At 36.6% G+C, this 26,624-nt stretch overlaps 1 protein-coding gene across 4 annotated transcripts in view; it reads left to right on the forward strand.

The window, feature by feature from the left end:
- LOC145694742 (uncharacterized) overlaps positions 1-26,624 on the forward strand; it is a 753,582-nt gene that overhangs the window by 183,024 nt on the left and 543,934 nt on the right. The window contains exon 1 of one of the 4 annotated variants that reach the window (XM_081771337.1): positions 2,331-2,468. The exons of the other annotated variants lie outside the window; for them this stretch is intronic. The gene's annotated coding sequence lies outside the window, so the exon portion shown is untranslated. Of the gene's footprint in view, positions 1-2,330; positions 2,469-26,624 lie in introns of those variants that run through there. 4 annotated transcript variants of the gene reach the window in all.

The following is a 26,624-nucleotide window of genomic DNA, read 5'->3' on the forward strand; positions in this document are numbered from 1 at the left end:
TAATTGGAGGAGGGACTGGGCATTTTTCTAGTTTTCTTACCGGCTGCAGGCGGCTTCTGTTTAGGTTAAGTCGTACTCTTATCGAGCTGTTTTCTCTACGGAGACGATGTGAAAACAGCGCAAGAACTCGGCTTACGGCCTCTATTCGAAGGCTTCCTCTTCAAAGGGGGTATTTTCATGATTTCACATGGTGACACACAAACTTTTGAACATGTGCTCAGAACGTTGGGATCCTGTGAAGAGGTGCTCGGTACACTGGGATCCTCTGAAGAGGTACTCGGTACTCTAGGACCCTGTAAGAAAAATCGTGGAGACAATTATTTGCCTTTTTTCTGCCTCTTTGTCAGTTTCCACTTTGCTTTACACCAAAGCTATACCCCTCACTTAGGCCATGAATCAAACGTATCTAACATATACTTGTATGATTCAAATGAGTGTTATCCAATAAATTATTCACTAATAATAAAACAAAGCAATGGTATTTAGGGTGTCGGAAATGTGGAAACGTTTCCACATTTCCCTCATCCTCATGTTTCCAAGTTACCAGCACTGTAGTCAAATTGGATTGTACGAGTTAAGTTAAAAACACGTTTGCTTGTGATTAATTGAAAGCCACCAATACCTTCCCAATAACCTCCTTTCACAATACTCTAATATGTATTACACTACTTCTATGATACTTTAGACTTAATAATACTACACACTTACCTCCAAAAACTTCTCGAAAATGTGTAAACAACAATCGACGCACCACCATTAACTACACTGGCCGACTCCTTCATAGCGTTGTGCCGTGCCGAATGGAGATGAGGGTGATTGTTTACGGCAATTGCTGCTAGGGTAAAGCTCTCTGCAATCAACATATGTTACGTTTCCACATTACCCTCATGTTTCCACATTTGCACCCTCTCCTCTATATTTCAGTGATTCAAAAATGTATTTTTCCCAGTAGTTAGCTCTAAAAACCCACAGGTCTCGAAAGCCAAGTTGTAGTGTAAGTCCTATTGCAATTATTACTATTAAAAATATCAATATCCAAAAGTGCCTGAAGTTGAAAAGAAAGGGAAATGAAGGTCTTGAAAGTAAAACGGAGACAAATTTACCAGTCTTCAGAAGATACTCTCTACAATGCAGTGAGCAGAGAGGGTCGGTAGATCATACTGAGTCGGTGGGTCGCAGTGAGTCACGGTGGGTGGTGGGTCGCAGTGGGTCGTAGTGGGTCACGCTGGGTGGTGGGTCGCAGTGGGTCACGGTGGGTGGTGGGTCACAGTGGGTCACATGCTGTTGACCCACGACCCACTGACCCACTCAGAAAACTTTACCCACCGACCCACTCCATCTCTGCATAGCACTAGCAACGGTCGGCTCAACTCCCTTGCACGCGATCAGTAGGCTGTTAGACGACCAAACCAAACTTATTTCCCAAATATGCTATTCGCTTCATTGGTTAACGAATATTAGCTCTTATACGAAACTGTTTCAATCCAATAATAAGAATAATAAATATAATAATAAGAATCATTGGTGGGATTTGAACCCGCGAACTCACGCTCGTGACTCAACTGCCTTTACCACTTTTTTAAAAGAAAAATTAACTGATATACCGAACATTCCTCTGTAACTTAATTTACTTATTTATTACTCGTTTTCCATTAACTCTTTGAGAACAGGGATACAAATACAGAAACATCGAGGACAGTTAAAATTCCAAAGGCTCTCCGACTAGGAATCGAACCCAGAATCCTGTACACCAAACGCGCACGCGCTAGCCATTAGACTAGCTGGGAGGGCATCAAGCGGCTACTCAACTAGTACAGCAAGCTTTATTTTTACTTTCGTCTACTTCTATCATGCGTAGATATTTTCGCTTTTTTTTCTCTGAATCCGTATTCTTTCTGCACAAATTACTTTCAATTTTTTATATAGCTCGGTGAACCCTCCCCAACGTTATACATTGTCTTCTAGATTTCCAGTTCCCAGTTGCTTTATTCCCGTGTTAGGTCAGCACCCCATTAATAAATTAAAAACCTAAAATAAGGTGATGCAGAAGAAGAAAAAGGAGCTTACTAATTCAGATCCACGAATTTCCTAGAGAGCTGCAAGTTCAGCCATCATGACACCCAGACATAAGAGTTAATTTAGTTTTACTTTCAAAGAACTTCCTTGTGAGGCGTACAAACAAAATAATTTTATACTTGTAGCTTATAGGAAGGTATGTCAGAGGCATCTATTTATATAACCGTTAGTGGTTTTCGAGAAGAAAAAGAGATTTTCGTAAAGATAAGGAATTGGTTATCAGATGTATGTAAATATGAGACATACACAAACTAAACAAAAATGTAATATTTGAATTGTGCTTTCCGAAGGCTAATGTTTCCTGATGGGTAACTTCAATGGTTAAACTCTTGTAACATCCACTTCTTTAGCCGAAGCTAATTGCGATGTCCTGTAATCCAGACGTCTTAAAGGTAAGATACCAACTACACCGAGTTCAAGTCCCAGTGGTAATTCAGTGCCCACATTATTAATAATTATTTCCATCCTTTGAATCTCAGTGTAATATGTAATTTACGAGCTGTCGTCCGCTTTATACTGATAAAACTAATTTATTTTTGCTTTAAGTAGACCTCTAATAGGGTTAAGTTCCAACAAGCACTGCCGGGCCAAACCTCTGTACTTAGTGAAAGAAACCAAGGAGTATGTTTAGTACAAGGGGTCCAGAAGCTCGTAAAAAACACAAAAATTACAGGAGAAATGAATGATGCAAGTACTTAGACGTAACATAACGTAACCAAATCTAACCTAACCTAACATAAACTAACGTAAGCTAACCTGAACTAACCTAAACTAACGTAATATTAGTAGAAATAAGCGAAATTCTATCATTTTTTGGAAAATTATTTGGGATCCCTACACTAATATAACATAACCTAAAGTAACCTAACGTAAGCTAAACTAGCCTAACCTAACTTAAACTAACCAACCCTACCCTAAATTAACCGAATGTGAACAGAAACTACCAAAATTGTATAATTTTTTAGAGAAAAAAGCTGGACCCCTTCTGCTAAACATAGGCCGAAACCAAACCTAAGTTACCTAACCTAACGTATTCACAAATAATCATGATCGTGTTGAAAAGCTAGCGGGCGTAACGATATAAGTGTTTTCTAATACGTTCTAGTATTATTTACTTGACGCATGCCCAAATAATTAAGTGCAGATTGATAATATACATGCAAACTGAGGCTTGTGTATAGCCCGCTCCCCCCAGTTCTTTGTCACCGGAACTGGAAGAGTCACTACTACTACTTATATTGAGAACAGAACCCAACCAACCCCTGCGGGGCTTCTAACCCGTTCCTACTACTACTACTATAACTATTGCTACTAACTACCACTACTACTACTGCTACTACTACTACTACTACTACTACTACTACTACTACTACTACTACTACTACTACTACTACTACTTATACCAGTGGCGGCTAATGTTAATGTTGCAGCGTTGCGCAACGACCAAAGTATTTCAAGAAAAAAATATTATTATCAATAGTAGTAAAGAACAGAAAAAATACTTTTTAATACTTGCATATATACACTTTAAATAACATAGTTTTTACTTCTGTAACTGTTCGTTCCGTTAATCCATTTTAAAAAGTGAAAAATAATCCGTCACAGAGTCTCTAATTTACATTGTGTTGCAGCGAGCATGCAACGACCAGATTCCTTCAGCGCGGCAATTGGAGCAAATGTTAAGTCTCCTTTCCCCTATCTCAGAAGTTAAAGGGACTGGTCGTTGCAGTGCTTCTGCAACACAGCACGATTTCCAGTGAACGAGAAGGTTTTTCACGCTAAATAAGATTTCTGAATTTTCTTTCACTAGCAATTAACAAATGGAATTTGTTTTTATGCATTCATATTTTTAAATTACGGGACCATACTGAAGCAAATCAATATAATGACAATTAAAAAAAAGTGATTGCAAAATTACAAAATAAGAAAGAAAATATCTGGTAGAGGAGAAAACAAATGGAAGTAGACCCACATTTACAAGTTAATTCTTAGCTTATATTGATAATGAAGGCTTCTTCTACAGTAATTTGTGAATCAAATATTAATAAGTCAGTATGTAGAATCGCTCCCCCCCTCTGTGGATAGTATTTTAGTATAAACATATTTCTTTTATAAAATAAGTATATTTTATACTCTTGATAATTTCCACATAAAACTGTATGATGGGGAACGCCACATTGAATTAGGGACTAATTAGCAATGCTCAGGGGCATAGCCACGAGGGGGTCCACCGGGTCCGGACCTCCCAAAAATTTCGAAACTTGACCAACATTTGTAGACTTTCTTAATAAACTACACTTTTCCAACACAGAAATGATTGATGTAGGCTAAATATTTTATTTTACGCCTCATCATGTACTCTTCTTTTCTTATAAAAATAATCGTTTTATCATTTTTTTCTAAAAATATAGGTGACAGTAAGTAAGAATTACTTATCGTCTTTTCGGGTGCAGTATAAGACAGGTTCCATAGTATGTAGACGTATTGGACCTCCCTCAAATACTTTGGACCTCTCCCAGTTAATATTTCTGGGTGTAGAACTGGCAGTGCTGTTTGTTTAATTGTTCTTTGATTTTTTGGCTTCTGTTACATGCTGATCCTTCATCTGGGGGTTTAGAGGTTTCCTTTCCAGAACATATCACATTGGTAGGCATTGTTTCACCTCATGTGGAAGTATATTGTGTTCATCGTGCATTGCGTAACAAGCAAGACGGATGATTTGGAATGTAGTTTTTTTTTCTTTTACGCACATGTGTGTGTGTGTGTGTGTTGATGTATGAATATGTAATATTCGGAATTCATATACCAGTACCTATTTTGTATCAGCTGTTTTGGTTTTTAATTATTAGGTTTAATTTTATTGTGTGTGCTTTAATTCTGTAAATAACCTACAAATTCTGAATGAATTGTATACCATGACTTCTATAAATAACTTACAAAAAAAAAAAAAAAAACATTGACCAGCTTTCAACTGAGCAAGAATTTGCAATTAAGGCTTAGACAAAACAAGCAAAGGGCAATTCAGGAGTGTGTTCGAAAAAAAAAATCCAGTTTAAATTTACAGGATATCTTATGCAGTAGTGTTGTTTGCACCAGATACATTTCCTCAATTTATTTTAAATTTTCCTGGATAAACTGTGAATAAAGTGTGTTCAATGTACATTTTTTATAACACTAATCTCTGCTACGAACTCTCTTCAGTCAACGCTGAAGAGAAATTCGGATCACTGTCAAGGACTGAGTTTGCTAGAATGAATCGTTCGCAATAATCTAGAAAAAATATTTAGTAAATCTACAAAGCTTTGAAATTAATATTAACAGTACCTATGGCGTCAGCAAAAGACGAAAAGTTTTTTTCCGCATGGAAAAGAATTGACACTTTCAAGGAATTGAATGCCCCAAAAAAGGTTATCACCATTGGTTATGCTTTCCATCGAAAAAGACCTGACAATAAGAATACCAGAGTTCAACCAGTATGTATTAGACAGATTTGCTGCATCAAAGAGAGGAGAATGAACTTACTAATTAATTAAGGTGATTAATCGGATAATATGTTCTACATTTTTTATTTTTTAAAAACAGAATTTTATTTAATTTAACGTGTCACATAGCATTTGCATCTAAAGTTATGCTGATTAGTCAATGAGTCAACTTTATATCTTCTGTCTCTTATCGCTTGTACTGCAACACCCGAAACCACAATCCACCGGCCGCCACTGACTTATACTATAAAACTTCCTTACCACAGGATTTACATCTTAAATCTTTATAACATGCGGTTCCGATTCATTATGAACTAGTATGAATCGTTAGAATCATTATGATTCGTTAAAAATCACTGGGGGAGCGGGCTATACTCAATCCCAAACGGGTGTGCCATTGGTCATGTTAACGAATAATTGTATCTATTCCCCTTCAGGTCAGGGTGTAGTTGGTGGGCTCTCGCGTCCGTAGTGAGTAGGTGCAAAGTAACGGTAAGTATGCATATAAATAGCGACGTAACCAGACTAGCTGCCGTCCAGCGTTGCCAGACTCACAGCTCGGAATTATTCCAAAACCTGATCGAAATTATGCTAGATTCGGTCAAATTATGCTAGATCCTCATAATTACTATTTTTTTTTTTTTTTTTAACGAAGTTCAGATACGATAACGTAACTTAAAATACGCAGAGCGCAAGAATGCTTGGATAGAACTCAATACTTCACGCACCAAAGCTTTAACTCAACTAAACTAATGCAGTCGTTGCCAGACTCAATGGCTTATATATCGTATAAATGAATGCAACGTGTTTGTTTATATATTTTGAAAGAAAATTACCTCGAAGCATAAGCGGAGATGGGAATTGTCTGCTGGGGGGCCTATTTTTGGTCAGTCTCGGATCTTTCATTTCAGGAATAAAGATGGTCATGAAGCCAGAAATAAAGATGGTGAAGTTGTGAAAAAGTTTGGGGGAGAATGGCCCCCATAACTCCGCCCATTAGAAAACCCTGGGTGGAGCCACAAAAAAAAAAAAAAAAAAAAAAAAAAAGCCCAAAACCGTTTCTAACTTATTTCGGAAAATAAGACTGCCTGTATGGGTTACCGACTGGCAATAGCAGAGGTTACATTTCTGCTGTTCTTTTTCTTCCCACGACTAACTTCTTTCTCGTCTCCAGGTTTTACGGCTTTTTGATAAACTTGCTGAAATTATGCTAGATTTGGGCAGGATGCTAAAAGCAAGATGCTAGATGCTAAAGACATGCAAATTATGCTAGATCTAGCATCATTATGCTAGATCTGGCAACGCTGCTGCCGTCCGGGGCAAAATCTCGCCTTAGCGCCCCCTCCCCCCGTGACCAACCAAACGAAAACACTCCTAGGCTAACCTGGTATTGGCATGACACAGTTGCATTGTTTCTTCAAGTGGTAAAGCTTGATTTCAAAATTGCAGTATATAACGTAATTTTTAGTACAAGATAAAACACCAAACTAATTAGTATTTGATTGCCAAATAAACTGAAGGTAGCATGGTTGACATATTCTTATAGTCTAATCATAATAACTGCGAATTACAATGCTTTTGGTATTATATTGGGATATGCATATATGTAGAATGAATCAACAGTCTGTTGCTTTTTAATTATGACTAAAAGTCAAGCTGTTGTCTCCAGTATTAAACTTTCTAAGGAACTAAAATGTAACTTTGCGGGCTGTTTTGGCTGCAAAGGTCTTAAAATGTCCTCGAAAGATAGCTTTGAAGCTAACTTATGTTCTATCATGGATATAATCCTAAGGTTTGTGAGTCGTTGTCCTGTTAAGTTTCTGAGGGTTTTTTTTTTTTTAATGATCTTTAGTTTGCTAAAACTCCCTTCCTTGCCTTATAGTGAAAATAAATATTTGCCCAGTTTTGCTCCCAATTCGGCGTCCGTGGCACAAACCCCATTTGAAATCCCCCCCCCCCCCGTGAGTTACGTCACTGCACATAAACGAAGATTTTGTTAGTAACTACAGTCACTATTCACAGTGGAACTTACATAGACTTCTCCCGTATTGTTTCTGCGCAGTACCCGAAAAATTCTATGAGCCCATTTGCAGAATTTAATGCCATGTCTTCCGTCGCATTTATTACATCACATGGATCTTTCAGTAGGCTAATTTAAAACGAAATATTTGAAGTGTCCACAGAATTATAAAGAATTTTGAGTACTGTACGTGTATGGTACTGTAGCCTACTCCTGTAATTATCTCTCAATGGTAGAGCGTTCACCTCTGGTGCTTGGGGTCCCGGGTTCGATCCCAGGCCCCCATTGAGAGAACCCGGGCTCCCAGGCCCCCAGGGCTCCAAGTGAACTTTGTGGTGGACAAACACCGTGTGCGTGGGTTTTCTCGGGATTCTCCCGTTTTCTCCCACTTTCTTTATTCCACCATTTCATTCATTACTCATAATCACCGTCTCCTTTAGCCTAACCGGCATAACCGTGGGACGTAAAACTCAAAAATTTCATTTCATTTTCATTTACTGCTGTAATTATCTCGTTGGACAGGCAATTTCCTTTTATTTTAATGTTTTTCGCAGTATTTGAACTCTGTAAGCAGAGGCGGCGTTAGGTGCGCGCGGGGACGTGACAATAATGACCCTGCAAGGCTAGAGTACTGGTAGAAATTGCCGAGCGCCGAGATGCCAACCTGTGGGGAAAATCTCATTTTGTGGGATTTTTCGCCATTTATTTTTTGAATACGGATAAAGGGAATTTTCGTCAAAATTGGTAGCATATATGAGATATTTCATCAACGCCAACAAAATTCTCTATGACCAGGAAGTAGGCTAATGACGCTGGAGTAAACGTAAAATCAGTACTAATTGTCAAATTTTGTTATTGGAAAATGCATGTTAGTGTGAAAGTGATGTATGCAGGAAATTGTGAACCTCATAAACAAACAAGTAGGAATGTAAATTGTACTTTACAGTTTACTTTCTCCCGTTTATATATATATATATATATATATATATATATATATATATATATATATATATATGACCAATTCCATTTCAAATCGTCCAGGCAAACCACAATTGGTCCCCGTGTCGCCACGTTTGGCCTAATCCTCGTTTCGTCTAACCAATTATCTGACACTTTTATGATAGATAAATGATAAGATTTGTGTCCGCCATTTTAGGCGGAAAAAGGATCCTCGTTTGGCCTAATCCTCGTTACGCCTAAAATGGCGGACAATAAGAAAAAATCGTGGAAATTCAACTAGAGGGAAATTATATAACAGAAAATTCCCTAGTATATAAAGAATTAAGAAATGCAAAATATATAGATTAATATTATAACTATTTTCGAGGAGTTAGGATTACCAAAACTCCTTTATGTATTTACTAGGACCATGGATATATACGAATATATATGAGTAGGCGAATAGCAAAACCTGTTAAATTCACATTTTAAAATTTGTGTCAAATCGAGAAAAACTGTTTAAACACGTCATAATTGTAAAATAACATTAGAAACTAGAGAACATTAAAAAATTAAGAATAATGTTAGTGTTGGTCTGTCGAAAGCTGTATAATCACACTAATCTGTGAATTGCGTTATTGAAGAATATAGTTTGGATTGAACAGGTTTTGCGTATGTAAATGGAAATAACAGCTTTTGCATCTGGACGAGCGGCCATTTTTGTTGAGGCTCAAGATACAAAACCTATCAAAAAGAAAGAGAGTCAGAGTCAGAAATCATTATTATGCCTACTAAAATATTGGGGGGGATGTATTATCAACTATACATTGCACAAGTTTGGCACAAATTAATATGGATACATAAATGCTACATTAATTTTGTTCTAAATTGAAAACAATAGATCCAAATGTGCAAAAAATTGAATTACGTAACATCCATTTTCTCGGTTTTCTATTCCTCAAAAACCTCTTTGTAAAACGTGAGCTTTGAGCTGCTTTCAATCGTCAAACCCTTCGTAACTACAAGCGGAGTTAATTATACCTATCCGTATACATTTCTAAACTGAATGTCTATATTTTGGAAGAGTTTGTAACCTTTTATGGACTAACATAGGGTGAATATTAATTTGCCAATCATCCCAATATATGAATTTGAAATATAGCAAAACAAAATGTGCAAACATGTGGGAAAACTAATTTGTATTTCTCAGTTCTTCACATAGTAGGGAATATTTTTCTTTCGGAAAATTTCCCTCCAGTTTTATTTCGACGATTTTTTTATAGTCCACCATTTTAGGCAAAACGAGGATTAGGCCAAACGAGTATCCTTATTTCGCCTAAAATGGCGGACATAAAGCTTATCTTTTATCTGTCATAAAAGTGTCAGATAATTGGTTAGGCGAAACGAGGATTAGGCCAAACGATGCAAGATCATTGGTCCCCATCATAGTCTCAGATTTCATTTATTTTTTAAATATAGGATCTACATGCAATATTATTAGACCCATATTTTTTCTTTTGGCTTAAAAAAGTTTTCCTTCGATATACATCCTTCCAAAATGGCTGCCCTCCTCTCGGATTGCTCGAAAAACTGAAAAACATGTCAAATTAAAAGTTTTGTTGTAGAGAAACGAGTGTACTTAGTAACGTAATCGCAATAGCAGGAAGAGTATAAAGTTGTATGTTTCGTTGGAGGGCCAAAATTCGTCTATTGGTCCAATAGGAATCGCGCAATTCACTCGCAATGTTGCCAACTTTGATGAAATTTTTGCTAACTTCAAACATTTGTTTTTCTGTCCTCACGAGCAATATCAACCATCTGCTTCTAGCATCGAAATCTACTCCATAAGGTCTCTTGAAAACGTAAAGGACCTACGTTTCTGATTATTACATCCCACGTTATAGCATGATGAAAAGCTGAAAATTGCATTAAGACGCCATGTTTGGACGCCATTTTCTCAAAAACCTCACCTTTTAAAAATCTGAATTTTTTACATGTATTGGAGAAGTACCTAAGTATTTAATATCCGTTAACCGTTCATGCGGCTGCAGCCCCTAACATTCGCAATTAATTATTGAAATTTCGATTTTTGTACTTGCAATGTAAATATTTCCTATGGGCATTTAGGTCCTATACACAAGGCGATTTGAAAGGGAGTATGAAAATTTTGAGAGAAAAATCCTGACATCAAATCCAGTAGAAAAGTTCCTATAAACATGAGTCGAATTCCGCTTCGTTTTCGAGCTACAGGGTTTCCAACTCGGGATCCAAAATCGGTTCGGGACAATCGAAAATAAAATATATATTTCTCGTTAAATCAGAAACTATGTGTTAAAGCTTTGATAAAGTTCAGAAAGTTGATTTGTATCAATATGATGATTTTTACGTGCGTTGCAATTCAGTTGGCAGTGTTGCCAACTTTTTAGAACTTTTATTTGTTTCCAAATGACACTACGTGGATTTTATTTGATATTTGGTATTCATTAATGATTGCCAACATCACATGAAGCGTAATTTTCCCCACATCACCACAGTTTTCGAAAACTTACTTGTATTTCATTAAAAGGTTTATCTCGTGCGTTATTGATAGTTTGCAACATTACGTGTGAATTTCACTTGATGTTTGCCATCATTAGTAAAACCAAAATGTCGAATAAAAACTACGTCTGTATAAGTTGTAATAATAATAATAATAATAATAATAATAATAATAATAATAATAATAATAATAATAATAATAATAATAAAAAGATGAAGAAGAAAAATATTTTTTATTATTGCAAAACCTCTCGTAACTACACGCATCAAGTTCTAACTTAATCAAGAAGTTCTGCTGCAACCACGAAACAGTTTATTACGAGATTCGGTGTCGTGAACATCGTCTTAGTGTTCTCTGGAACCATGAAAATTGTTTTCACTGGTAACATGACATTGTAGTGCACTACCGTCAAATGGGGTGAATAGAAACATGGGGGTGAATAGAAACAAAACTCCCAGATTAGTTTTGGATTTATCTGGACGATAAATTAATCAAGAAAACTGAAATTTCTTAACATAGTCTTATACGGCTAAAGTGTCCAGGGCAGAGACAAAATGTTTTACTGAGTTGGGAACACTGAGGTAGACGGCAGTAGCATTAATGTGTTACTGAAATCTTACACGGTATTTTAGCGCTCCTTAAACTTTCTTGGTAAGTATGACATTTTCATATTTGTTGCATTTGAACATATGCCTATTTTGTAGTTTGTTGTTTCATTTACTGACGTTCATAGTAAAAGTTTTCCTTTTGTAAATTATTTTTAATCAAAATTTAACTTTACTGGGTTATTGTTATGATTTTTAATTAGTGGGGTGAATAGAAACACTTCTTGGGAAATTCTTGAAATTCCTCAAGGAGTGGAAAATTCTTGAGGAGCAGAAAAAAGGACCTGATAGGAATGTATCAACCATCTCTAAGAACAAATTTCCAAGTCTTCTGAAAAAAAAAAAGTGTGAAACTGAAGGAGGAAAATATCAGGGCTGGATTTGAAAAGTGTGGAATTTTTCCCCTTTGTCGAGACCAAATACTGAGGATGTTGCCAAGAAAAGACAATGAACGAGAAGAAACAGAACAGCAAAAGTCATCTGACTCTAAACCGTTCCCTTATGGTTCTTCTCAAGAGCATGAGAGAAGATGAAAAAATTAAATAAGGGAAGAAGAGAGTACGAATAGATGTTTCTGGTAAGAGTTTTGGTTTGTTTTTTGAAAATGATACATTTTCATCAAATCACAACGAAACTCAACCTACCTTTGTATTGTCGGAAGAGGAGAAAGACAACACTCCAGAAGACAACATTCCAGACGATCACGAACTAGATGATGGTTTTCTAAAGCTGGTGATTTTGCTGTGGTAAAATGAGAAGCTAAAACTCGATGAGACTATTCAGCACCCAAGTGCGAAAATGGGAACATGATGCATATGTGGGAGTATTTTATAAGAGAGCACATAAACAATGAAATTTTCAGAACGAAACTGTTGGGTTTCATTAGGAGTAGGTCAGCACGCTTTAAGTATATGATAACTTTCGGGCCCCTTCGTGGCTAAGCGGTTAGCGTACGCGCCTTTGGCGTGGGAGACCCGGGTTCGATTCCCGGCGGGAGCTCATGTAGTTCTGATTCTACGTTAAACAATAGGTCCACGTCTCATATAGCGTCGCTGCTGAACGGGACGTAAACCTCAAAATCAACTCAACTCATGATAAGTTTCCCTGATGATTTCAGTGGTTTAAATCTTATTCAAATATCATCAAAACTATATGGTCGTTTATACCTATATTGTGCATTGTATTGTTTTATAAGTTTGTAACTTATGTAATACTGGTCTTATTGAACTAATATCTTGCAGGTATCAAATAAATAGTTCGTTTCAACAAATACGCTGTTTCTTTTTTACCTTTCCAATAGTATAAAAGAAACAACAATGAAAATAAAGTAATTGTTTCTATTCACCCCATGGGTAGGGGTGAATAGAAACATTAAGAAAAATCAAGGTGAAGAAAAGTGGAGTTGATAAATTAATATGACGTTTACTGAAATTCATTAGCATATTAAGACCTTTCTTTTGGAATAATCTGATACGCGAAATCTTTAACATTACCAGACTTATATTCTCATATAGCCAAAAATGTGTTTCTATTCACCCCATTTGACGGTAGTTACAGTGTTTGTGTGAATAACAATGGGGAAGTCCTACACAGAGAAAAGTTTGTTCTCCGTACAGCGGTATATTGTACAAATATACGGTATCCTCTTGCTTACTATAGAAATCAGTACGGAGTATACGTTATCAGTATGCTACATAGGCACTGCCCTTAGATGTTACAATTATGCCGTTGCAGGATGTCTGGCATCTAACAGTTTTCCGTATATCACATGTATATACTTATGTTACCTTCGTCAGCTATATGTTATATACATCCATTTGTATCTGAGATCCTGACCGCCTACATTGTTTCATACAGAAAGTACGTATAGATGGAACACTTATACAGAAAGCATTATAAAACATGCGTTTTTAGTTATACGTCTGCTGTACGTTGTCCAAAAATTACAGGAATTACGCATGTAACCTATCTTTTTAAGTGCGCCACCTACAATTTTTTTCTCAGTGTATTACAGTAAGGACCCTATTAAATGTGTTGATGATTCTAAAAGGCATAAGATAATTGTGTACAGAAAGAATTCTTGACAAACATTTTATCTTGCGGTAAAATATATGTATTGCGTGTCTGCCAAAACGTAGTATTAGGAGAGGATGATTATTCGTGTAAAGGGTGCTTTGAATATTTACCGTGAACAACGTGAATGTGTGTGACATATTGGTGATCACGAAAGAAGATGTAAATATGAAATTATGCACCAGCAAAATAAAGAATTTGTTCCTCTGAATGTAGATTTGGAAACCATTAACCAGACAGTTAACATGCTAAACCTGAATGTGCCCCCATTAAAACGGCCGTTATCGGTGAAACCTAGACTACGGTGAAGGATTCACATCTCAAAATTTTTCATACTGCCTTTCAAATCGCCTTCTGTACAAGACACAAATAATCATCCTCCCCTAATAGTACGTTTGGGCTCATACGCTGTACGCAATCCATATATTTTACCGCAAGATAAATTTTTTGTCTAGAATTCTTTCTGTGCACAATCATCTTACGGCTTTTAATCGACACATTTAATACGGTCCTTACTGTAATAGGACTTCCCCATTATTATTCACACAAACACTTAACTAGTGCACTACAATGTCATGCTACCAGTGTAAACAATTTTCATGGTTTCAGAGAACACCAGGACGATGTTCACGACACCGAATCACACAAACTTTCAATAACGCACGAGATAAAACATTTTAATGAAATACATGTAAGTTTTCGAAAACTGTGGTGATGTGAGGGAAAATTGTGCTTCGTGTGATGTTGGCAGTCATTAATGAATACCAAATATCAAATAAAATCCACGTAGTGTCATTTGGAAACGAAAGTTCTAGAAAGTTGGCAACACTGCCAACTGAATTGCAACGCACGTAAAAATCGTCATATTGATATAAATCAACTTTCTGAACTTTATCAAAGCTTTAACACATAGTTTCTGATTTAACGAGAAATATATATTTTATTTTCGATTGTCCCGAACCGATTTTGGATCCCGAGTTGGAAACCCTGTAGCTCGAAAACGAAGCGGAATTCGACTCATGTTTATAGGAACTTTTCTACTGGATTTGATGTCAGGATTTTTCTCTCAAAATTTTCATACTCTACTTTCAAATCGCCTTGTGTATAGGACCTAAATGCCCATAGGAAATATTTACATTGCAAGTACAAAAATCGAAATTTCAATAATTAATTGCGAATGTTAGGGGCTGCAGCCGCATGAACGGTTAACGGATATTAAATACTTAGGTACTTCTCCAATACATGTAAAAAATTCAGATTTTTAAAAGGTGGGGTTTTTGAGAAAATGGCGTCCAAACATGGCGTCTTAATGCAATTTTCAGCTTTTCATCATGCTATAACGTGGGATGTAATAATCAGAAACGTAGGTCCTTTACGTTTTCAAGAGACCTTATGGAGTAGATTTCGATGCTAGAAGCAGATGGTTGATATTGCTCGTGAGGACAGAAAAACAAATGTTTGAAGTTAGCAAAAATTTCATCAAAGTTGGCAACATTGCGAGTGAATTGCGCGATTCCTATTGGACTAATAGACGAATTTTGGCCCTCCAACGAAACATACAACTTTATACTCTTCCTGCTATTGCGATTACGTTACTAAGTACACTCGTTTCTCTACAACAAAACTTTTAATTTGACATATTTTTCAGTTTTTCGAGCAATCCGAGAGAAGGGCGGCCATTTTGGAAGGCTGTATATCGAAGAAAAAATTTTTTTCAGCCAAAAGAAAAAATATGGGTCTAATAATTTTGTATGTAGTTTCTTATTTTAAAAAATGAACTAAATCTGAGACAGTCATGTGGACCACCCTGGCCGATTTGAAATGGAATCAGTCATATATATATATATATATTAATTGCCACACAAGAAGCTGCCAATTTCTGAAACACCCTACAACGATTAACTGGAGAATGAAGTTTGTTTAGTTTCACTGCGTTCAGTAAAACATTATGGCACAAAAGTGTGATGAAAATAGTAAATTCTGACAAGGAAATGTGCTTGTTTTCATAAATAATTTCAGTAGCCTCTCGTAATTAAGGACAACACTTATTAGGAAATTACAAGATCAACATTTACGAATAATTCACTTGTAATGCGTCGAGAGATCGCGGATCCTGGCAATCTTCGAGGCTTTCCTGAACTCTAATTGTTAGTAGTGATCTAATTGTTAGTAGTGGTGGCGGTTTTTTGTTTTTAAATGATAAATAATAATTTTCGTAGAATAGATATATGAAAGTTTATTGATTAAATTGATAACGAGTACAAGGCCACTCTCGTTTTAATTATACGTATAAGAACACTATACTTCTGGATCGTATAAGTAATAAATTTCACCAGTTAAAGAGTTTTGTCTAAGTTCTCGTAGTGAAAAGTTCACTTATACGAATGAGATGCAATAGCTAATATCCACAGAATATGAAATTGAAACTTCGGTTCGTAAACCGAAGTGAGTCGAGCACACCAATAGAACAATGAATAGTATTTGGAACTGAAGACCGAAAGAGATGAAGTTAGAAACTGATTCTGTGGAGACAATCCGAATATTTCAAGTTCAATGTTGAACAGACGCAGACACGCGGTAAGACGCTGATGGAGTTGAGAACGTCGACTAACTCTTGGAGAGCGTCTCTGAGGTTTTAAACTACCCTTAGAATTGGGCGTTGGCTAATTTGCATATTAGCTCAAGGTTACTCTCTTTCTCATTGGATTTCAGAAGGGCGTATTCCTTCTTCTGAGTTTTTAGCTTTACGCACAGTGTTCCTATACTCTTACGAGAGGAATTTGGTTATACATATTTCCATATATGGTATTACACAAAATACATAACATTTGGGTTGGGAGGAAGCAGCTGCTCTCTTCTCCTACTCTAAAGTTACTATCTTTTCACTCGCGATTACACATAATTGTTAACTAGTACCATTCTACATTCTTCACACTCTATAAGGTTAAATCTGAGAAACATTAGGAACAGTCATTCGTTAACTCACAGCTGCTTCTTCCAGTTATGGGTTTACAAAAGCTAATTTACAAGTCCTTCCTTATGGGAAAGGTTTCTATTTAATGTGTTTGCAGACCTATTTTTATAACAGTACCAAAAGCTGAATATTCCACAATATTGTTCACAACTGTTACTTCCGTTCCTTAGACACTATATCTGTCTCCGAGTATGCAATTGGGTTGGTCTTAGAATTTTCTTAAGGCAGTGCAATTTATTTTAATTGCGCTAAGAAAGTTCAGTTGCAACGTGTTGGCTATCCAACCCCGGATTCCTTCTTACGGAGAGGGTGAGAGAGATGAACTAACATAGCAGCTGGTTTGATGGGAAGCAAGGGGAAAAGAAAAGGGAGACGTGTTATTTCTATTTCGTCTCTCCTGTTTCCCTGCGACATCCAAAAGAAAGAAACAGAATTTTCATATCGAAAATTCGTGTATCTTACACACTTAAATATGAAAAAAGTAGTTTTAATTTACGGTAGTTTTTAATTTTCATATTTTATGAATTTTGAAAATTTTGTAATTAGGATAGCGCGTGGGAAATTTAAGAGCAAAATGGGAATTTTTTCCTTTCAAGATGGGATTTATAAGGTTCCACGTTGGCATCACTGGATGCTACGTATTAACGCCAATAAAGCAAACTAACTAACTCTATCCCTATGGAACCCGAAGGTTCAATGCCGTGTTCACAAAAGCTCTCTATTGACTTTTATTCTTAGCCAACTGAATCCAGTTTCTATGTTCCATTTCTATTTGTGCGAGATCCATCTTAATATTGTCCTCCCATCTGCGCCTAGGTCTTCCTAATGGTCGTTTTCCAATTGGTTTTCCAGTCAAGACTTTGAAAGCGTTTCTACTTTCTAGCTACGTGACCTGCCCACCGAAGCCTCCTAGACTTGACGACCCTAACAATGTTGGGGGGTAAACCGTATAAATTATGTGGTTCCTCATTATGAAGTTTCCATCATTTCCCATTCCCGTTCCTCTTGGGTCTGAATATTCGTCTCAGGATCTTGTTCTCAAATACTTTCAGTCTATGTTCTTCCCTCAGAGTAAACGACCATGTTTCGCAACCATACAGAACAGGCATAATTATCGTTTTATATATTTTAAGTTTCAAATTCCTCGACAGAATTCGCGACAACAAGAGATTTTGAACTGAATAATAACACGAATTCCCTGTTTTTAGTCGACATTTAATTTCTTCGTGAATATGATTTTCGTTTGTTAATATTGATCCTAGATATTTGAAAGTATCCACTTTATCTAAAGTATTATTTAATATTTTAACGCATCCATAATTTACTGTATTACGGTCCTGATAGGTAGATAGATAGATAGATAGATAGATAGATATGTGCGTGTGTATGTGCGATGTGCTTCTGTATCTGCTTCTTGGAGGAAACTTGCTCAGAACGCGGGGTCTGGGGCTGTTGCCCCATTGGCCACCCCCAAACTCCGCTTCTGTATGTAAGATACAGACAGTGCCTTTCGTAACAGAAAATTATCTACTGTAAACATTAATATAAGTAGGGCTACTCAGAATTATCAGCAATAATGGTACTTCCTAGAACACCTGTAATGGTTTACCTAATACAGTAATTCTAGAATTCCCTCTCTTGCGTTGCGTGGAGGGAGGTACAGCGCCAGTAGAAATTAAAATGTTATATAGCCCTTTCTCATGTGCTCTCACTAGTTTTAACTTCAAAAATGGGTTAAATTCCGTTAAGCTCTGGCGCTGAACGTCTCTCGCGGTATATCATGTTCGGACGTAAACGCTATCGAGCAGGAGATTAAATAAGGTGAACTTATTGCTACTCAGTCACTAATTTTTACTTTCAGTTTGCTACACTTCCGGACCATGTAAAGGCTGATTGTTATCGACTTAAGGTCAAGGGCGCCGATTCTGGGGGGCACGACTCCCCAAAGCTCATGTAGGCCCCCATGTATTTTTATGAATATATATTTTTATTTTTTTTATTGTTATATGTATTGTTACATGTGTTTATGAATGCCCCCCCCAAAAGTTACAGGGAAATAGGCGCCCTTGCTTAAGGTCTGTCCCTATATTTCCAGTCGCCTGCGCTGTTTCAAATGTCAACACTGCGGGTACACCAGCACGTTGTGCAATGCGAGTGCTACTTCTGTACGAATTGTGGCCAGGGCAGTCATGGTGCGGAACCCTATACAGCGACCAAGCTCTGTTGTATCAACTGCAAGAGTGAGCATTCTGCTTGGTCTGCTCGGTCTCGGTTCCAGTCTTTCAACGTGAGAAACTTATCTTGAGAGCTAATGGTTGTTGAGAAGATCTCTGCTTATGATGCGAAGTGTCACTTAAAAGAAGGCATTCCTTCCTCGCTTTCTCTGCCCTTTGCTACTGGTGGAGCTACTTCTCGTAAATCTGTGGCTACGTAAACGTTTGACATTTTCACCCAAATTGATCTTTTTCCTGACAAGAGTTCGGAAATTCCGACTTCAGTCGCGTCTACTAGCAAACCCCCACAAAACTCGATGGGCCTTATGTAGAGTTGTTCTGAGCGTGAGTAGTGCCATACTAAAGAGTTCGACTAACATGTTTCCTGCAGTAGTCAGGCCTTTATATGACGCTAGTCATGCTTCAAAACGACTCTGCATAAGGCGGCATGTGTTTTTATTAGTAGTGGTCTTCGGAAAACAGCAGCTTATCGCCGCCCACCTTTAGCAACACCACCTAGATTTGAGAAGGCCAGAGTGCTGGACTCGCAGAAGCCTGTGACGTCAGCACAAGTGGTCTGGTCCAGAAATCTCAAACTTCGCTGTCACCCTTGCTGTCATCCCTCTGTTGTGGGAGGTGTTGGTATAGTTATTTATTGCGCGTCTCCCCAAAGGAAATTCCTTTTCCCTCGGACTTGCCAGAGTTTCTTTAGCTGTTAATGAGTGTGTGGTGATTTTTGTTATTTGCATTGTTTTTTTTTATGTGCGTATAAGCGTGTGGTTATGTGTTGAGATATTCTATATATTAAATGTGGTTATAGTATTCTGTACATGTAAAAGTTTACTGTTGTGTTGTGAGAAATGTTATTTTGTAATTAAATATGCCTCATCGATGGCTAACTATATGTGCCTCTCTGAAATGAAAACTACGACAACGGCCAAAAGTTCACGTTTTTAAGTTTCCAAAAGAAGGAAGCCTCAAAACAAAGTGGATAAATGCGATTAAAAGAGGTTTTATACCTTCAAAGTACTCCAGGGTAAGTAACAGCATATTCTCCGTTTATACGAGGGCTATCCAGAAAGTAGATTACGTTTTGGAATAAAAAATCAACAAAGTATAGGAAACAAATTTTATTATATACAGATGAAAGCCACACACAAATACTACTTTTCGACATAGTCACCATTCAAATTAAGGCATTTATCGTAGCGATGTACGAGCTTGGAAATTCCTTCGTCGAAAAATTCGGCCGCCTGCGACTTCAACCACTTCGTTACCTCTTCTTGCAGCTGTTCGTCGTCATCAAAACGCTGCATAGCCAGCCACTTCTTCATTGCTGGGAATAGGTGGAAGTCGCTCGGTGCCAGGTCGGGACTGTACGGCGGATGAGGAAACAACTCCCACTGAAAAGATTCAAGAACTTCACGCGTGACATTTGCCGTGTGGGGCCGGGCGTTGTCGTGAATCAACAAGATCTTAGAGCTCAACATTCCTCTGCGCTTGTTTTGAATTGCTCTTCTGAGGTTTTGCAGAGTTTGGCAATACCTTTGAGCGTTTATTGTAGTGCCTCTTTCCAGGAAGTCCACCAAAATCACACCTTTTCTGTCCCAAAAAACAGTCGTCATCATCTTCCTTGCCGACATTGTTTGCATGCATTTCTTGGGTTTTTGGGGAGAACCAGTGTGCCCCCACTGCATTGATTGCAATTTCGTTTCTCAGTTCACGTGTTTCACCCATGTTTCGTCACCAGTAACGATGCGATCGAGTAAAGAGTCACCATCCTTATTGTAGGCGTCCAAAAAGTGCAACGCTGCAGCCATTCGCTGATTTTTGTGGTCCTCTGTCAAGATTTTTGGAATCCATCTTGCACAAAACTTGTGGTAACCAAGCTTTTCGCTGATGATTTCGTGCAACAAACTTCGCGAAATTTGTGGAAAACTCAAAGAAAGTTCCGTTATTGTGAACTTTCGATTTTCACGGACTTTAACATCGACTTTTTCGACAAGTTCGGCAGTCACTTTGCTGGGTCTCCCACTTCGATCTTCGTCGTGAACATTGGTTCGGCCATTTTTAAATCTTATGACCCACTGTCGCACTCCACCTTCAGTGATAATGTTGTCCCCATACACTTCACACAGCTGCCGATAGATTTCTATCGGTTTACAGTTTTTTGCTGTCAGAAACCTTATTACTGCACGCACCTCGCGGGATTTTCAATTAACGCAGACATTTCAAACCGTCACAGTATCTTAACGGAGCACAGCACGAACCTCTCACTAGCACGGCTAGATGCCGACTGAGCTGCGCAACGCTCTGACCCCAAGATGGCCGCGCTAGCCCCGCCCCTAGCGGACACAGACGAAAACGTAATCTACTTTCTGGATAGCCCTCGTAGTACTAAATATTATTAAGTCGATTATGTCGCAGTGGCGTCGCCAGAAGTTGAGCATTGGGTACTGGAGAAAGTCTAGGAATATAGGCGCTGTCCATTTAGTTATATGCAATTAATCTATCCGTTTCTTCTTCTTCTTCTTCTTCTATTATTATTACTATTATTATTATTATTATTATTATTATTATTATTATTATTATTATTATTATTATTATTATTATTATTATATTTATCTGAACATTGTAAATATTAAACATTTTCTCTTCTGTCCATTTTAGTTGAAGTTCCCTCCACGTTATGCTGATCTGAGGATAATGTTAAAATTTGCAAGAAAAAACTACAAATTTACCATACTAATTAAAGTCATACAAGCTGTTAAATTAGAATAGATAAACATACTTTGACATATTTTACCCATACAAATTAATACTTTTCAGATTACTAAAAACAAATCGAAAGACTTTCCACTTTATGTGCATAGTTTAATACTTCGGTAAATATCGCTATTACGTCAGTTTGTTACGGCTTGTGGCCTTTAAAAGTGTCTGGCGACGCCCCTATTGTTTTGTAATAATACTTAAAACCCATCATCTCTGAAGGAACATAGTTTTAAGTTTATTTTTCCCCTTTTTACAATTACCACTCTTAAGAAATTGAACTTCGTTTTACAACTACTTGCAGCCTCATTTTAGACAATATTTCATTTTCGATCTAAATGGTAATACTAACCTTAAGCATATTTATTTTATATTTCTCACATTAATCTATGAGAAACAGTTTGCTTTGAATATTTGTAAGAACCAAGGTACTGAAAGAGGCATTGTTTGATTGCGAACTCAAAAATAGGTGATAGTTGAAATATAGTCCTGCATATACAGTAATCTAAATTATTTATAATAATTTGCATTAATTGCTCCCTAATCCCCGTATTTTATACCTTTGAGTGCCAGGAAAGGTGAGATAATTCCACAATTATTACCACTAAAATAGGAAAACATCCGAATCTACTTGATGGTTTATATTCGGTCACAATAATAATAATAATAATAATAATAATAATAATAATAATAATAATAATAATAATAATAATAATAATAATAATAATAGGGGCGCGGTGGCTCAGTGGTAGAGCGTTCAACTCCGGTGCTTGGGATCCCTGGTTCGAACCCAGTCGCGCCGTGTGAACTTTGTGGTGGACAAACACCGTGCTCGTGGGTTTTCTCGGGGTTCTCTTGTTTCATCCCACTTTCTTTATTCTACCATTTCATTCATTTCTCTTCTTCACCGTCTCCTTTATCCTAGCCGGCATAACCGTGGGACGTAAAACTTAAAGATTTCATTTCACTTAATAATAATAATAATAATAATAATAATAATAATAATAATAATAATAATAATAATAATAATAATAGCAGCTAGTAGTTGCAAGTAATTTCCTGTTACGTACATTCAAGTCCAAAATGATTGTCGCATATCTATAGCTGTCTTCTTGTAAGAATATAATTTAATAATGATTTTTGCAGGGTGTTTTTAATATTGATACTATGTTTATAATCGGGAAATGTATATTTGTGGTAAATTTCAAAGGAAAAGAATTATAAATATGAAATTTAGAATGAATAAAACATAATGTTGCTAAATGGTCAAGAAAGTTTTACTTTTGTTTTATTGTTCTTATTTACTGCTCTTTTGACATGAAATTTGCCATATATATATATATGTCTTTGCCGATTATACATATACTAACATTATAAAAAATATCGTGTGAATTTGTTATCAAATTATATTCCTACAACAACATATTTATAGACATGCGACAATAATTTTGGACGTGACTGCACATACAATAAATATGTAATAGAAGTAGGACATTACATGGTGTCATCGCACAGACCATTGGCCTTCTCTCTGAGTGGTATTGACTAATCACACATTACTCAATTAGAATCCATTTATCTGACTGCAGGTCTTATTTGGAAATTAAATCATTATACCTAAATATGATTGGATGAAATGTACTGCAATCATAACGTTCAACATCAAATTATAATATTCAAACATTATAGGGCTTCGAATTTATGAAAAACCTACCAAATTTAGGTCTACCTGGTGTAATAATAACATTCCATAAAGTAAGCGAGAAATTCCAATTACATAAGACTGATCAAATATATCCAATACTATTGTGATCAATAATAATTGAGCCCTCTTCCATGTGAAATTTCTGAGGTTCTTACCAGGAATATATAGGTCCACCAACTAAGTTTCATTCGACAGATCTAGGTTTGGAGCAAACAATTGATGTTTAGTAGATAATTTTCATTTTTTAGTAGATAATTTTCAACTGGCGTTATGTATATTCTAGTTTAGTTTCATGTTTTATTATTCTTTTAAAAAAATAAAAGATCCACATGCGGATATTCCCATTTTAATGACATTTGTTGCTGTTTATAGTAAGTAATAGCGATTCTCTTCGATAGCATTTTTTTCATTGGTTTAGTTTTTTTTCAAATAATTTAAAACTAGGAACGGAAAAAAAGTTTCAAAGAGATCAAAAACATAAGAAATAATATTGTAATAAGAAAATACAGTCTTGATTTTGGTTTATAAAAACGTGAGGTGAGGTGATTTTAGTTTAGCGTCCCGTTCAGCAGCGAGACTATATGAGACGTGGACCTACTGATTAACGCGGAATCCGAACCACATGAGCTCCCTCCGGGAATTGAACTCAGGTCTCCCACGCCAAAGGCGCGTACGCTAATCGCTTAGCCACGTTATAAAAAAGTGTTATTAAATTTTCCTATGATCTTCTCAGAAAATGAAGATATTTTTAATGTCGTTAATATTGACTATGTGTTGTATTAATGCATGTATTTAAAATTGTATAAGTATGCATTTGAGCAATATTGAACTTTGTTAAAAGTGTAGAATGTGTTAAGAACAAACACTTTCTCCAAAGTGTATGTCGTCTCTTACCGTAATTGGTATTCATAATATTAATTAACAATGTTGAAAATTGCCGTGACTATTAGTGCACAAAATGAACTAGTACTAGTACAGAATACTAAAATATTTTATGCTTTTGCATGAAAATTGAAAAGAAAAAAAAAACTGGTTTGAAGCATCTGCTTGGTATAAAATTGCAAACCATTCCTCAATAACACTGAGTTACAAAATTTAATTCACATTGTTAGGGGTCGTAATGCTTTAATTTCTTACTTAATTTCAAGTAGCATGTATTTGTTGTGAGGTATCTTAATTAAAATAGATTTTTTGATCTTTCTCTTTAATTTTGTAAGCCATCCATGTTTACTATATTTGATTATGAATATTCTGATTGAGTCATGAATGTTATTCGAGTAACGTGAAGTCATGATACTTACTTTCGCTTGCACTAACGATACTTTTATGCTTATAACAGAGCGATGAACTTTTTTGGGGAATGTACAGTAATATTGATTAGAAAACAATAGTAACTTATTTGTCACAATCTGGGAAAAGTTCTTTACTTCCTCTAATTTCTTTCCTTTCTAGGGTTTTGAGCTCCTTCGTGACTAAGCGGTTAGCGTACGCGCCTTTGGCGTGGGAGACCCGGGTTCGATTCCCGGCGGGAGCTCATGTGGTTCGGATTCCACGTTAATCAGTAGGTCCACGTCTCATATAGCCTCGCTGCTGAACGGGATGCTAAACTAAAATCAACTCAACTCAATCTTTTTAGGGTTTTAAGTCACAATGTTACTGATGTACCTTCTTATTTGGCATATAGGTAGTTTAAGAAAGAACACGTAAAAGGGTACAAATAGAGCAAGAGTGCTACGCAATACTAAATTGTAATTTCCCATTTCTGAAAGCTATGAAGTTCATAGCACTCGGGAACTTCTCTACTCATTGTCAGCTGGTAAGACCACTTGTGTGACGTCACTGTAGCAGCCATCTGGCCTTCTTAAATCTAGGTGGTGTTGCCTTTAGTCGCCGGCCTAAAACTTAGAAAAGAGAAACGCCGGTTCAACGATAAAAACATTCTTCAAACTGTCATACTATAAAAAGACCGCCCGTAAAAAACAATTATTATGTACAACATCTCCACGGAATATGTAATTCAAAGCTATTCATCAATGTCAAGTTTGATTGTAAAATGCAAGAAAGTAAAGCAGCTTGCTACGTGTTATGAATACATAATTAGAAACTTACTTTACTTTTATTTAACATACTACTAGTGTCTGCGAAATTTGATTCAGGTTTTCAACTCCTGTGTGTCGTCAGGCTTCCTACCCACTCGAAATGGTTTCGTGTGACTTGGTTATTTTCCAAGTTAAAGATGCCACTAAAAGGGACCCGATTTGGGTCAAGAAAAAACATCGCGCAGAATGCGACGGCGCAGTTGCCCCCATTCCAAAAACTGCGTTCCAGAAGTGTTTCCAACTATGGTGGGAACGCTGGGAGAAGTGTGTGCATTACCAAGGAGACTACTTTGAAGGAGATTAGTGTTTCGGATTTCCAAATCAATAAAGTATTTTTACCAACCAAATCTTCGATACTTTTTGAACCAACCGAAGGTTCAATACTTTTTGAACATATCTCGTATGCCATGGCCTGATATTGCTTTAAAAGATAAGCCCCGTAGTATACAGCCACAGAAAATTTGTGTTTAAGGGTTTTAACCCGTCTTTATTTTATTTCGGACATTATATATTCATCATCCTTGTAGAGTGTAGGTTTAGGATTTTGGGAACAACACATGACTATAAATGCTTTTTTTCTGGAGAGAGTTGTCTCCTGTACCTTATGTTCGTGGTATATATGCGCGCTGTCCTGAGTTTGCTTTCCGTGAGGATCCTTGCCTCAGATACATACTCGAGTAGTCGTTCAGCCTACTTTAAGTACTAGGTCTCGTCTCATGTGGTCTCGATGCTGAAAAATGTTAAACTTCATGAAAATAATCATCTAATGCCTTAATTCTCTCTTAATTAATGCCTTATTTCTCTCTTAATTAATGCCTTACTTCTCTCATTTAGTGCCTTAATTCTCTGTTAATTAACTCTAATTCTTTCTTCGATGTTGAAAGTGGCGATAAGAAATCCGTTGGACTTGAATCAATAAGTAGATGTAATCTAAGCCAATCGCGTATTTGCAACATTATGTAATTACATTTTTTTAACTACCATAACACTCAGAAAATTCATAGACTAAATAGTTCTGATACTAGCAATAAAAATAAAAGTACGGTATACAGTGGCGTAACAATGGCTTTAGGCGCCCCTAGGCAAAATTCCTAGTGGCGCCCCCATCACCTATCGGATAGACTCCGTCA

The sequence above is a fragment of the Thermobia domestica genome, chromosome 9, assembly GCF_964235325.1.
Source record: "Thermobia domestica chromosome 9, izTheDome1.hap1.1, whole genome shotgun sequence".
Lineage (NCBI taxonomy): Eukaryota > Metazoa > Arthropoda > Insecta > Zygentoma > Lepismatidae > Thermobia > Thermobia domestica.